The 16,173-nt window shown below is 34.9% G+C and overlaps 1 long non-coding RNA gene across 1 annotated transcript in view; it reads left to right on the top strand.

Annotated features, from left to right (window-relative positions):
- The window catches only part of LOC127862169 (uncharacterized), a 62,989-nt gene that overhangs the window by 13,649 nt on the left and 33,167 nt on the right, over window positions 1–16,173 (top strand). The window lies entirely within an intron of this gene.

Here is a 16,173-nt window from a genome sequence, read left to right as displayed (position 1 = left end):
GTCTTCCAAAAGCAGGTCTTGTTTATGCCAAAGCATTTCTTGTTTCCCCTTTGGGCATATAAACACTTATATGCAGAAAATGAAAACTTGTGCTAACCTAAAAACGCTTAACTAGCAACCCTGGTTCCTGTGATAAGAAAAACAAGTCAAGGAGATTGGATCAAAACAACCATCATGACCTTCATAACTATATCAGAAATGTTTCTGGATGATTGCTTCCAGTAATAAAATAGAGATACAAAAATGATAAAACTTTATCAAATCTTTGGCCTTCCCTTGCCTAATATTTTGTGATGCCTGAAAAGTCAGTCTGTGGGTTAGACTGGCACCAACAATTTTGAAGATCACTCTAAGCACTTGAATGCTCAGCAGGGTCTGACTGGTTTTCATAGAGATGGATAATAAGTTTTGATAAGGTTCATTATGTAGTAATGAAACCAGTTAAAGGGGTCTCAAAAAGGGTGACATGTTCTACTTTGTGATGGCATTTGTGTAATTAAGAATCTCGCTATTTGTAAGGGTCTTTCAGTCGGGGAGTCTTTGATACTTAACAGTTTGTTTCCCTATGATTCTATGAAATACTTCAGTCTGATAATATATATCACTAAAAATGCTTGACCACCCAGCATTTTTAAAATATAAACTTATATGTTCACTTGAGGCAATATTATCTTTGAGTTAAGCTTTGAAACTTAAAAAGACTGTCATCAAAAGAGTCTCAAGTGAGCCATTTCTTATTTGGAGAGACTAAAAAATAATTTTATAATGGTAAGTATTGACTGAAACTCCAAATGCTATTTCTTCAGGAGCAAAAACAAACAAACGTTAAAACAGCAAATTGGTTGCTATAATTCCTTTGCAATCATTATGCTTTTTGAAAAGGAACATTAAGCCATTTAGGTCATTGATGTTTTAATACTCAAGTTTCATCCATATGGCAGTTACTTGTTTCAAGGTTGTTGTTATTGTAAATATAACAATTAAAAATTATTGTGTTGTTCAAAAAAGAAGAAATTGCTCTACAAAATATGAAGACATGATACTAAAATAATTTGGCATTATGCATCTGCAATGTTTCCAAAACAATTGTCTCTCTGTTTTCAAGTATAACATCTTAGCTGAAATATTTCATTATTGATCCAAGCTAAATGTATTGTAGTTGCCAAATGGAAATTATCACCCTATTGGTGCAATAAGATACCATGTGGCATTTAATTTTAATGTCACATGTTACCTTTTTGCACCAAGCCGGCACTATTATCATTCATGCTGTTGTATATATGTTTCCCCACATTTTATGAAGCAATTAAACTGGGAATGATCCCATTCCACTTCATTCGTGATGTAATTTAATTCCACTGAATTATTTCCAGGTTGGCACAGTCTGTGTGCATTCCTGTTTAAATGGTTTAAAACAATTAAGCATGAAATAACTGATCACAAATGCCATACCCCTCGAAAGGGTGTGTGTGTGTGTTTTGGTGAGTTCTGCTGAGTGTGGGAAGCAAGGTTTTTCACACCAGGGGGGAACTTGTTGAATGTTGAACATTCATTATTTATGCAATACTTGTTTGATTATAATGCATTTGCTTGCAGGTTGAAATGTTGACAGATTTCAACATCACACCTTAATTTTGTTCAGACACTTCAACGAATGTAATTTTTCTCTTGAAATCAGACTTGCTACTGAAATATGCGTCTTGTAAGATCATTTTTCCATTCAAAAAAGTGTGTGTTTTTTATTCCTCTTGGATGTCAGTTGTGGACAATTTTTCTCTTTTTGAAAGAAATACATTTTGAGATGCATTGGATTCATTGTCATATGTAGCCTGTATTTTGCTGGAGTTACTATTCTGTATCACCTCAGGGAAAACAGGGCTTAATGTATGTCAAATAAGATTAGCATGTGCACACTGATGAGCTATTTCAATGATTTGAAAAAAACAACACATCTTGACCTGTGTTTTAAGACACACTCTTTATAAATTTGAATGGGTTGTGGTCATTTCAAACTTGTGATATACTGGTAAAAAGCTATAACATAGTTTTGAAAACTGAGTTACATCTAAGATTATAAAACAGCGAACAAATTCAGTGCCTTCAGCTCTTTGATAAGTTAAATTTCATTAAATTAAAATCCTTAGACCTTCTATCATGAATATGTGTGTAGTAATAAACAAGACAGATTCGTATTTAGAGGTCATCAGATCAAAGGTCAAAATGACATGAGCTTGTGTCTAGAAATAAGTTTGTTCATGATAACTAGAAAATTCTCTGATCTCCAATTAACTTAATTGGTATGTTGGCATGTTGTTAATAATGACCTGTATTGATTTTGAAGTTTACAGGTCAAGGCTCAAGGTAAACAGGAAATCAATTTCTTCACAATTACTTGATAAGACTTTCTACCTCCCTCATTCACATTGCTGGATAATGGTTACTTGCATAGAAAGTAAGATGCCTATACACATTTAGTTCATATGGTCAAAGGTCAAGGTCACAGTTGCTTGTATTATAAAGTTGGTATCACACATTTTCTAGGGAATTTTTAAGATGTCATCAATTTGTTTGTCATAACAAAGGATGACCTCTGATGATTTTCAAAACAGGAGATCTGAATTCAAGGTCACAGAAACAACTGTGTTGCCAGTAAGGTGGCATTCAAAGTGTTTTAAAAACATCTTTTGTTTGAATCTATTTTTATGTCCATTCCCCTGGCAGACTAAGAACTTTGTGTCTATGGAAAGATCTTGACAACACTCCCTAAGAGAAGCTTGAACCTGTGACCCAAGAGTTATGCAACTGACACCATATTCATTATTCCATTGACACTACAATGTTAAAGCGACCACTATCACAATTGTTTAAACAAATATTAGGGCTGACTAAATATGCTTTACTGAATAAAACATATGATAATTGATCATTCTTATTCTTCAGCAGCAAGTTAAATATTTGATTGATTAGGTATTCCCATTAGATGGCTAATATAAAACATGCAATCTCTTTGAAAACGATTGTTCAAATTGTCGACCATCAATAGCTATACTTTATCATAGTACATGGAATTTCCTTTGGTATTACATAATTTTTAGCTCACCTGATTGCTCAGGTGAGCTTTTGTGACCAGTCTTTGTCCGTCGTCCGTCAGATCGTCCGTTAACATTTGTTTGTAAACACTCTAGAGGCCACATTTATTGTCCGATCTTCATGAAACTTGGTCAGAAGCTTCGTCCAAATGAAATCTCGATCTAGTTTGAAACTGGGTCGTGCTGGATAAAAAACTAGGTCACTAGGTCAACAAAAAAGAAAAACTTGTAAACACTGTTGAAGTCACATTTCATGCCCAATCTTCATGTAACTTTGTCTAAATGTCTGTCTTAATGATATGTTGGTTGAGTTCAAAAGTGGTTCCGGTCTGTTGAATAACATGGCCGCCAGTGGGCGGGGCAGTTTTCCTTATATGGCTATATATAGAGAAACCATGTAAACACTCTAGAATCACAATTTTGGCCCAATCATGAAAGTTAATCAAAACATTGGTTTTACTGATATGTCGGACAAGTTTGAAAATGGTCCAGATCTGCGAAAAAACATGGCCGCCAGTGGGCGGGGCATTTTCTCTATATGTATACAGTGAAAACATGAAGTCACAATTTTGGCCCAATTTTCATGAATTTTGTTTGTCAGAACATTTGTTTACTTGATACGAGAGTTGAGTTGGAAAATGGTTCCGTCAGTTGAATAACATGGCTGCCGGGGGGCAGTTTTCTTATATTTATATACCGTAAATCCACGAATATAATACGCCCTCGATCATAATACGCACCCCCGAGTTTGGTCAAAATTTATCGGTAAAAATTGAAAATCCAAGTAAAATACACACTAAAAAAATCAGTGTCCGAAATCGGCCATTTCCAAAAAAATGTGTCAATTTATTTTGGTGCTGTTAAAATAGCAAATCAATTTGGTGTTGTCAACTATCTGTTACCCCGGTACATGTATATTGATCGGGATGTGTTATAGTGCTGTTGTTATGACAGTTGCATAATAAATATCTCTGTCCAATGTTTATATTACCATTGATTGTTACCGATAACACACAGGCCCCTTGCTGACATCTGGGTCAAGCAGTCATAATTACAAAAAAAAGAAGCAGAGACGCTGTTTTTTGTTTTCACATTTAATTCAATTTGACAATATTCGGGACGATAATATTTATAATAATAAAATAAGTAATAAGAAGACAAAATGGTTACTTCCGTTTTTATAGTTGTCTAGATGAATTACTTTTTCTTTGTTCGAGTTACAAACTCGATAATTTAATATAACTTAAAATACAATTAAACCGCTCGTGTTTTTCATGATCTAGTTAATTAAAATACGCTGCTGTCATTATGGCTAGTTTGGGAGTAAGAAACAAATTAATTAATTATCACCTTTCAATTTAATTCGGCAATCGGCAGACAGGTGTATTTAATAGACTATTAGCATCATAAAACAAGTTATTTAATTACCACTCTTTACTTCAGATATGGTAAATATGTTGTAGAAAGATAAATAGTGGTCAGCTAAGAAATAAATATTTACGGGTATTGTCAGTTTTTTTTTTCATTTGCTAATCTCTTTATACGACTTAGCGTCCAGTCGCTATTTTGTAGGCAGATGACGATATTAACTGTGTATTCAAAGTATACAGTGTCTGCGCATGGATGACCCAATATTATCCGATAGCTCCTCCCGTTCTCACGTTTCATTCGACAACGTCATTTCATGTGTAAGCGAGCTCAAGTTTGATTGGCCAGCTACCATGCGCACTTCAATAACAATAAGGTCAAGTGATGTCTCATAATCGGGTACAGACCGGGTTTCGTTTACTGTTCGAATTGCGAACACTTTCATTAGGCCAAACAGACAAATATAGAAAACCAGTCCGATATAAATGGCGGATGTTTTCAATGAAATTTTACTAGATTTTCGCATTTTCACAAATACAATTTTTATTGAGCCAAATTCTCAATATTTTCGCAAATGACTCAAATGGCGAACGACAGCGCGAGCCCTGTTGCACCCCTTTGATGTAATGGTGTAGTTCAAAATGGCTGCCGCGAAGCGAATAACAGCGATTAAGTTGAAAATTTGCACAGGAAAAATTTTGTTCTGCTCAAAACTCGTATATGATACGCACCCCCTACTTGAAGAAAAAATCGGCAGGTAAAAAAGTGCGTATTATATTCGTACATTTACGGTAGTAAAAAAAAGCTTGTGAACACTCTAGAAGTCACATTTTTTGCCCAATCATCATGAAACTTGCTGAAAAGATTGGTTTTATATATATCTCAGATGAGTTTGCAAATGGTCCCGATGGGTCAATAAACATGGCTGCCAGGCGGTGGGGCAGTTTTCCTTATGTGACTTTATATAGAGAAACCTTGTGATTGAACACTATGGAAGTCACATATTTTGCCTAATCGTCGTGAAACTTATTCAATACATTGGTTTTATTGATTTCTTGGACAAGTTGGAAAATGGCTCAGATGGGTGAAACACACTTTTTCGCTCACCTGATTGCTCAGGTGAGGTTTAAGGATTGGTCTTTGTCCGCTGTCCGTTCGTCCACATTTGGTTTTAAAACACTCTGGCATTCACATTTCTCAAGCATTCTTTATCAAAGTTGCTGAAAGATCTCAGTCAAGTTTGATGATAGGTCACCATTTCAAATCTTGCAAAAACAAAAACACTCCCTACCCCAGAGTTTTGGTTCAATAATGATGAAACTTGACAAGAATGTTTGTCTGGTCAATATCTAGGTCAAGTTTGACATTTGGTATAGATTGAATGAACCGACTCCTCTCAGGTGAGTGAACTAGGACCATCTTGTCCCTAGTGTTCATTTTGTTCGTCTTGAAATTGATCCTAACTGCCTAGTGAGACCCATGTTGCCAAAAGTTATTGAAGAAAAAAGAACAAGTTTATCATATTTTTGTTTAAAAGTGCTTGATTGAGACGTATTGAGATGTATTGAGGAACTGTAAGAAAATGACTTCAGCTCAGACTGAATGATGTTCAAAATTTTTTACTGTGCAAATTCCAAAGGTATAAAAAGAGCATAAACTAATTCAACACCCCACCCACAATAAAGCTTGTTATGATAAGCCATTCCTCCGGTGGTTGTCCACCTCTTTTAACCGCAGAAAAAACCCTTTAACCACCTGCAGACAGTAACTCAACTAATTAGTGGCTCTGTAAGCGTTTTGCCCAAGAGCTGATGAGTGAGGGAGCGTTTATGGAACTTTGCACCTTTCTAACAAGATCATTAGCTGAGAGGAGACTAGGTCAGGTGCCTTCGTTCTGAAAGCCTGCTGTTGTTTCACTGGAATTTTGTACTTTGCCCTATGTTTCTTTATTGCTTGAAGGAATGTGTAGTGGTTACACAAAAACACAAGGGAAATTGTGTTGAAACTGAATATTTCCTAATCTTGCAGACTGTTAAATTAGATGGGCTTTTCATTGGTTTGTGCAGGTATCATTGGTGGTTGCCAAGGGGGGTGGGGGTGGACTGAACAATCAAGATAGCTACTTTAATAATCGAAATGAATGAATTGTTTACATACAAAACTTAAATAATGTATAAACAACACCACAGTTGTTTTCAAAGTGACAGTTGTTAAATGAGCGGGAAGTTTATGAATTTTGCATAAAAAAACTAACCAATAAGATTAGCAACATACTGTTTATTGAAATCAATTTTGTATGGGTATTGACAAATATGCGAGCCATTTCCCCTCTCATGAGTTGTTGCAATTGCTGCCTACAAAAGAATTGGCGCCAGTTCACAAAGAAACACTTGCAGAGAATGATCAATATCTGCAAACATCAGAAGGATTCATTCTGCAGAATACAAGTTTTAACCCTTTGCATGCTGGGAAATTTATCGTCTGCTAAAATGTCGTCTGCTGAATTTCTAAAATTAGCATTTCTTCGATTTTTTTTCACAAAATACTATCAGATTAGCAAACAGTTTGGATCCAGATGAGATGCCACGTTCTGTGGCGTCTCATCTGGATCCAAACTGTTTGCAAAGGCCTTCAAAATTCGGTTCCCGCACTGAAAAAGTTAATTTGGTGCTTTCATATAACTTCTGACTTTGCACGCCCCCCTTGGGTCAGCATGATTTTAGCCTGCTTCCATCAAGCAATCTAGCAACATTATGCACTAGAATCTAGAACTTATGAGAAGTTTTTGACTTTTTGTCTATATAGTTTTCCCATTAATTGCCTTGTAATAATTTCAATAATTAATGATTTATCATACATGCTTATATAAGTTTGAAAATTTGATTTAATAACTTAGCACCCCAACTTGTTATCCAAGTATCAGTGCTTCATAAATTATTACTGTAAAACCATTTGTATTCAACAATTTGAAATATGGAGTGTGTTTTTTTCAGTATTATGTTCCTTAACAACAATGAGGATTGATTGTTAATTTGAGTCCAAAATCCATGAAGAAGATGTTTTATATATTTTATGTGTGCTTCCTGTAATAATGCTGAAAATGATGGACATTTAATTTTGAAATCCGGAGTAATTCATTTGGGTTGAACATGAAAATGAAGCTGGTAAGCATTTCATAATCAGACTCAATAGTTTAACCTTCAAAGTGTGGGAGGAATGGAAGTTGTGGTATAAAATATTCATACATCTATTTGAGCAACGCATGCATGTGCTAAAGTGTCGTCCCTCAGAGATTCAAGCCTCTGCAGTCTAAAGTGTCGTCCCTCAGAGATTCAAGCCTCTGCAGTCTAAAGTGTCGTCCCTCAGAGATTCAAGCCTCTGCAGTCTAAAGTGTCGTCCCTCAGAGATTCAAGCCTCTGCAGTCTAAAGTGTCGTCCCTCAGAGATTCAAGCCTCTGCAATTCCAACATGCTAATCAGGGACTACACTTTCCGCTTCTGTGGATTTTTTGTTAAAAGGAAGTCTCTTCTTATGAAATATCCAGTGTAGGCAGAAAGCGTCATTGCTGATCAGCCTGTGTGTACTGCACAGGCTAATCCAGGACAACACTTTACGCAAATGCATTACACCCTGTTTTCTCAAAGCAACAGGCTTATTTGAAAGTTGGGATCATGTTTTTAGAACTTTTTCTGGCAGTTATGTGCCTGTTTAATGTGTAGAAGGCTCCATCTCATTAGCATTGCTAGAAACCAACCAACTTTCATCACTTTACTGGGTGCATTCAGCTTGTGAGGTAGCACCAGTAACATGCATGTTGACAGACTCAGACAGACATTGCACTGGCATATACAGACTTACCCTTTGTGAAATACAATTTGAATTAGTTAGAAATTATGCTTTTACATTTCAAACAAGGCAACACATGTTTCAATTACTTTAGTTCCATTACTTGGCACTTGATTTGCAATATGTGTAATAAAGATGCTGCACTCACAAACAACATCTTTTCTGAATTAAGTGCACTTATAGATAATTATGTTACAATTTACATACATCTTCTAAATTTACAGTGTTGGCTACCCCGAAATATACTCTATATTTCCTGTTTTTAATTTTCTATCAATAATCAGTAAATAAAGTCAGTAAAATTATCTTAACCACCATAGTTTGTCAAAAAAATGTATTTTGCCTACCGATTTCTTATCGTGTGTTCCCGAAATATAAAGCTTACATTTCCATGGCTGATAAGGTTTCAGTGCAATCCGGAGATCAAGGTCAACAGTGCATGTTTATAATGACACCTATTTCAATAAGTTAAGTGATGCGATACGAAAATGCCCGTCTGCGTTTTTCAAAACCTGACAAGTGGTGTCCAAAACTAGTTTGAATAATGCAATGTTAATTGCACCTCCATGTGCAGATATTCTTCTTTTAAGTTTTTATCACACCTCTTTAAATTTACATGCTACACCTTTTCTATGAAATCTGCATTTTAAATTAATGGGGAAGTAATGGGATCAGATGAAATTGATCTGACCGGCTAATTGTAAGTCAGTACCTAGGGGTTCCACTGAACTGCCTGTAGGTGACAAACTACCAATTGTTGGCAACAAAGCACCCTTGACCCCATCATCAAGTGTCCTCCAATCACGCCTGAATTGGTAAAGCCCATAACAAGACTTGGTAGGGGTCCATCTTTATGATGGGTTTACCCAGGCTGTCTGTGAATGGTAGTAGTTTTCATGACTCTTAACAATAATTGGCTATCATTCACTGGGATTAATGGTCATTCTAAATCATTAAAAATCCACTGTAAAAGCCTGTTTATGGTGCAAGAGGTTATAAAGACATCAATTGATGAGGTTTTCTTATACTAATAGGGGATTTAAAAAGGAAATTGCACTGGCCTATCTTGTAAACTACCTGTTATGACAGTACAGATTGGAATAATGATGCCCCCTCTGCAATATATTGTTATTAATTCGGATGGTTGTAAAGTGTAATTCATCTGTTGAGATCTTTGAAATTCAATACTTGTACTTTGTTTTGTACATAACTAATATATTATGCTGCAACAAATCAAACTCAATATTCCCATCATAATAAATTTGCAAATTTAATTTATAATATTAAGTATTAAGAATAATGTGGACTAAAAGAATAATAAATAAATAATAATAAATAAAGAATAATAAGAATTAGATTGCTATACAGTTTGTTTTTCATTTGTCCCAAAACTCTGTGTATAGAATAGGCCAAAGGTTCACACAATTAACAGTTTTTCAATAATCTGAGAGATACACATTTATCTTGATTTGACATATCCAAGTATTTAAGTAGCTGATGCTTATTAAGTATCTAATCCTACAAATCTCATCAGAAACCTATTACAACTTATCAAGTATTAAAAACCATCATTTGAGGCTATGCACCCCCCATTTAGAAGTCCATAACCATAAATTCATGAATTATTAGGTATATTTAGTGTATCATGGCCTCTAGGTAGACCAGAAAAAAAATCCAATTAGCCCAAATGCCTTCTTGATGCTTCCCATGTTCAAACACTGCTATATAAGAGGCTGGCACCATTTATTTGAGAGACTGATATATTATCATACCTTTCTGAAAGATGGTCCTGGATGTTGGAAGAGTGATCTTTGACCCAGGCCCCATTACATGACATAAATTGTTGTTTGTTACTGTTCAATGTTATTGTGCTCGTTGGTAATAACACTCCAAGAGAAATTATTTTAATTCTTGTAGGCAATTTCAAAAGTCCCTACCATAAAATGTCTTGTACCCACTTTGAAACATTCCCATCCACTGACTTATACCTCAGTGCTAAGAATTAACTCAGGATTCAAGAATTTCTCATCAAATCCTCGCCATCATTTCCAACCATGTGACAATGATACATTTAGATATTTTTGAAAGGTATTAATTTATGATGACAGGAAGTGCAGACTACAAGAACCACAACTCTTTTATCAGTATTTTCATAGTAATTTGCCTTTGCTTAGTTCACACATAGTCATTTATACTGTGGTGACAAACTTAGGAAAATAAGAAAGGATTCAAATGAAACTTAAATATTTACTGAGGGCTTTAAGGGGGAGTGCGGAGTACAAGAATCATACATCTTGTTGCCATTTTTGTAAATTTGCTTGAGCTGAGCATTACTCTCTTATGTATAAAAGACGAGGTTAAAAAACTTGGTACATGGTTAGATGACCTTGAGCCGAAGTGCAGAGTACATGAACCACAACTCTTTTATCAGTATTTTTATGTCCCTCAGTCTATACTGGGGGACATATGGTTTTTGCCCTGTCTGTTTGCGGTTTGTTGGTTTGTTAGTAACATTGGCCATAACTTTTGCAATATTGAAGATAGCAACTTGATACTTGGCATGCATGTGTATCTCATGATGCAGCACATTTTGAGTGGTGAAATGTCAAGGTCAAGGTCATCGTTCAAGGTCAAAGGTCAAATATATGGGGGGCATAGTGTTTCAGTCAAAGTATTCCCATGAATCTTCATATAATCATAGATGCCTTTGACAGAAAAGGGATATTGCTGTGGTTACAGTTAATAACTCTCTCTATCTAACTGCAGGATAAACAGAGTAGTTGCCCTTTGTTATTTCTTCATATGCCAAACATAAATTGATTGGCACGAATGGGATTAAGATACATTGACTTCATATCGTTTCAGAGGACATTAAGAATAAAATAACCAGTCACACAGACCAAAACTCTTTCTATAGTATATTTGATTTTTTTGCCTTTAAGTGTTTCATTTTCTTGTGCACATCATAAATATTAATATGGAAAAGACAAGATAATACAAACCATACATCAATTGAGTACATAAGACCATTTTTCATGCATTGGCCATATCAGTAAACCTATTTCTATTCATTTACCATACCAGTAAACGATTTCTCATTCAGTGACCATACCAGATGACCATTTTCCATTTGTTGACCCTAACAGAACTTGAGAAGACCATTTTCCATTAACCCTTTCCCACTCAGAAGCAAAGTGAAAATGGCTATGTGCAAACAGCATAAAACCAGAACAGCCTGCGAGTAACTCGCAGTCTGATCAGGTTTTATGCTGTTTGCTGCTCGTCTGAGTATCTAAGGGTCCAAAATGAAGCCTTTAGAACTTAAATCTAGTAAGAAAGGTCTTTAATAGTGAATGTAACTTTCTAAGGGACTACAAATGCATGAGAATATGTACCTAAGTGGTAAAGGGTAAAGTGATTACATCAGGTGACTATTTTCCAGTGTAATAATTGACCATACCAAGCGATTGTTGGCTATCCCTTAATTATTTCCATTCACTCCGGAAAAATGTTATGCATTATGTTCACTTTGAAACAAATGTTTTGTGATTAAGTTATATAAGTTAATTATGAGGCATCATCGAAAACAGAGTAAAACGGAACTTGGTCATTTGAAAATGAACCTGGATACAAGACATTTAGAGAAATTGGAGAAAATGTCTGCAACAATGGGACAATCATGGGTAATTTAATCATTACGACTGCAGTTTCCTGTAATTCAGTTGGAAAAATTGAGATGGATTGCCAGTCTGTATAATTATTATGGCAATCAGCCCAGTAGGGTGTTAACAATCTTGTGTACTGTGAGGGTGCAGGATCAACGGGGGGTTCACAGATGATTACACATGGGCTGAACAGAATGAAAACACACTGTTAAGAACTTTAAGTTTGCAAATATCTCAAGTTATTGAAATATCTTTGCAAAAATCTATAGTGCATAAATGACCGTTTTTCTTGCAGTTTTAAGAATACATTACTGAATACGTCTAATATTGGTACCAAAATTTCACGTTACGTGCAGCATAACCATATAAACAAATGTTGCAAACATCAATTTTTGGCCAAGAACGCAGGCTTATTAAATTAAGTAATTCTTATCTTTTTCACACTGCCACAAGCGGTATCAAAAACTGTCTTTTATGCGCTCGTTATTTTTTTTCAGGAAAATTGTTTCAAAAAATTATTTGAAACAAAAGATGATATTTGTCAGAAACACAATGCCCCCTACTGCGCCGCATTGAAATAAAATTTCTATTTAACATTTGGCAGGTATAGAAATCATCTCCCTTTAAAGGTTATTACTTCCCTTGAATTTTGTCCAATCCAACCGGGGGGGGGGGGGGGGGGGTCTCACAGTCAATTATGACCATATCAGACATCACTGACAACCAAGGCCTGTGGTTTAAAAGAGATCATAGCCAGAGTTGATCATGTATCTATGGACATAAGTCCACAGGTATGTAATGAACATTGAAATAAAAAGCACCACTAACTGGTGTGTTTACATCCATTAACATCTATTTGTGAACCCATTAAGTCAGGTGATTCTGCATCCTGTGTATTCCTACCTTACTACCCATGATTCTGTAGAATTGAATATATTCCTACCTTACTACCTATGATTCTGTAGAATTGAAATTAATATGTGGAAAGACGTGTTGTCTCTGATTAGCCTGTGCAGACTGTGCAGGCTACTTTGGGAAGGCACTTTACTCCCATGCATTAAACCCTATTTTGCCTGAGCAAGTCACTATTACTACTATTATCTAGTCAACAAACATTCTCAAGGTCATTCAAAACATACCAAATACTGGTTCTACCCAGGACACTGACTGACTGTGTAGCCATAAGCACGAGACTTTAAATTTAAAGATTTAAAACAAATGTTTTAAAAATGTCTTCTCATGGTTTGGTATTTTTGACTTGTTTATTTAAAGACAATAATTATTTCTAATGACGGACATCTCATTGATCTTTCTGTCAGTTTTGCATGTGAGATCAGAGAAATGTCAACTGGGTAAGGCTCTTATCTTAGCATGATCTGCACAAACCTCTGTGACCCTTTAGATGTGTTTTTTACTTAAGCAATGGCACATGTCGATGACATTTTGCACACACTTACATATCAAGAGATAAACACTCTGTTCATGTTTTGCTTACAAACATGTGAAATGAGTTTGAGAAAACATAAATGTTTATATAATTACTGGGAAATATTTGCTTTGGATTTGATGCCCGCTGACGGGAAAATTAATGGAATAAGCCTGTAAGTGCAAACTGAATCATGTAGCTGTTGTAAAACCTCAAGAGTGCTTTCATTCCTCATTGTGAACACAGGACATACAAGTGTGACCAAGCACCTCATCATGTTATGAACAAGTGAGTTATTATGATTCACTCTTTCAGTGCGGGAACCGAATTTTGAAGGCCTTTGCAAACAGTTTGGATCCAGATGAGACGCCACAGAACGTGGCGTCTCATCTGGATCCCAACTGTTTGCTATTATGATAGTATTCTTTGAAAAAAAAATCAAAGAAAATGCTAATTTGAGAAATTCAGCAGACGACATTTTAGCAGACGACAAATTTCCCAGCATGCAAAGGGTTAAGGAATATTAGTATGAGCTATGGTCTGGGAAAACAGGTCTTAATGCACTTACCCAAAGTTTAGTCCAACATTAGCACAGTCTGCACTGGCTACTCGAGGAGAGCAATATCCGAAACTTTAAGCACATGCATTAAGCCCTGTTTTCCCATAATGAGGCTTAAATAATTAACAAGCTGACTGTTAACAACAGCTGTCGCTTTTGGAATAATTAAAAGTTTGACTGACAACATGGCCTGTTTCTGAACAGAAAGGTTGCTTAACCATTTACTAAGTGTTTTACCAGAGTCTTGCACTACCGCAGTGTTTGTTTGTGTATTGATTTAATTTATAAGAGAGCTATATAACCTAATCCTGTAATAGCATATATATGATTTCAATATAGATTTTTTTGCAATCTTAAACCAAACATATGAAACAAACAAGAAATTATATATAAAAATAATTAACAACCTTTATAGAATTCAATTAAGAAAATATTGTCAACTTCTGTGAACTTTAAAACAAACTAGTAAAGGCCAAAACCAACTTGTTAACCATGCTAAATTGTATTTGTTGCAAAAACCAAATTGTGACTATGTGTCATACATGCTAATTCAGGGATTTCCCAAAAGTTAATACAATGTATTGTGACAGTTCAATATAAAAATAAAATGAAATAAATTCTACAATTTTTTATTAACAATTTGGGAACATGGGTACAGCAAAGTTTTGTCACTCATTGGCCTGTGCAGACTGCATGGTGGAGCTCGGTACAGCAAAGTTTGGTCACTCATTGGCCTGTGCAGACTGCATGGTGGAGCTCAGTACAGCAAAGTTTTGTCACTCATTGGCCTGTGCAGACTGCATGGTGGAGCTCAGTACAGCAGGACATTATTTGGAATTGAATAAAACAGTGTTTTGGTTTATTCAATTGTTCTACTTCTTGTGAGCTTTTATTCATCAACATTTGATCTTTTATGTAACAATTCCTAAGATTGTATAATACACTTGGAGACTTGTCTTAAACCGCAACATGCAACACATATTCAGATCAATATAGCTCCCTTATTTTGAATGGCTTTTGTTGATATTTGGACCAAGAATAATGCAACACATCTGATAATTACTGAAAATTTAATTGAAATTGATTACCAAAATATATCAAAAAGTTATATGAAAACTGTTGCGTTAGGAAAGTCTCCAAGTGTATTTGGTTTAATAGCATCTTTATTATTGAAGTGATGTTTTAAAGTTTAAATATATTTTAATTTTCTACCACAACAAAGTTAAATTTGGAGTTCTTACATTTGTCAATACTTTATTTATATTTACATGTCGTATTTTTTCAGTTTGAATAAACTTAGATATAATTATGCTGAGAAAAAATAATAGTTGAAAAAAAAGGCTTATAAACACACCAAAACCAACATGATACTTTTGCAAGTAAATGAGGAAACAATTATGTTCACTTTACAAGCATTCTTGGTTTGTTAATTGCTGTTTGTGTGGACTAAAAACAGTAGAGAAATTAAAGTTTGTACACGTGTTCTTGAATTATAGTTTACTAAATATTTATTTTTTTAATATAATTGTCAAGGAAAGGATGGATCTTAAATAGATGGAAAATCCCAACAATAGTGGTGTTTAATGACAGATAAAATAATAACATCAGTGCAACAAGAAAGCCTGTGTTTGAAAACAATAAGTTAATGAATTGTTCCAGAATTTTAAAACAACAAAAACATATAACAAACAATAAAGTGAAATAAAATATAAACAACAACCAAACACAAACAAAACAATTGTCAATACAATAAATAAAATATTCTAGCACACAAGCAACCTTTATTGAACAATCATGTGTTTATGTAAATTACTGACAACAAATATAAATTATATAAAACTATTATTACTAGGCATACATTAATTTATTTGTTTGCTAATAAAATTACTATTTTTATCAACAAATCTGTGCATGATTCATATAAATCTCTACATCTGACATAAACTGTCAAAACTAGGGATCCACAGGTTCTGCATGTGTTCTAATTTTTATGCTGACAAAACATTTCACGCATGGACTCCATTCTATGACAGCTTTCATGGCTGAGAGAACAGTCAGTTTTGACTGTTGTGTACCTTTATTCTATACAAGGATGATGCTCTGCCTCTAACATCCCCCTTCACTGTACTGCTGTACCATATGGTAGCTCATGGTAGTCAGTTCACTCACAGTTAGCACACAGTTGGGCTGGAATTAACATTATAAACTGTTTTAGTACCAT

The sequence above is a fragment of the Dreissena polymorpha genome, chromosome 16 (assembly GCF_020536995.1).
Source record: "Dreissena polymorpha isolate Duluth1 chromosome 16, UMN_Dpol_1.0, whole genome shotgun sequence".
Lineage (NCBI taxonomy): Eukaryota > Metazoa > Mollusca > Bivalvia > Myida > Dreissenidae > Dreissena > Dreissena polymorpha.
The sequence above is the reverse complement of the archived record's forward strand: the minus strand, read 5'-3'. Positions and strand labels throughout refer to the sequence as shown.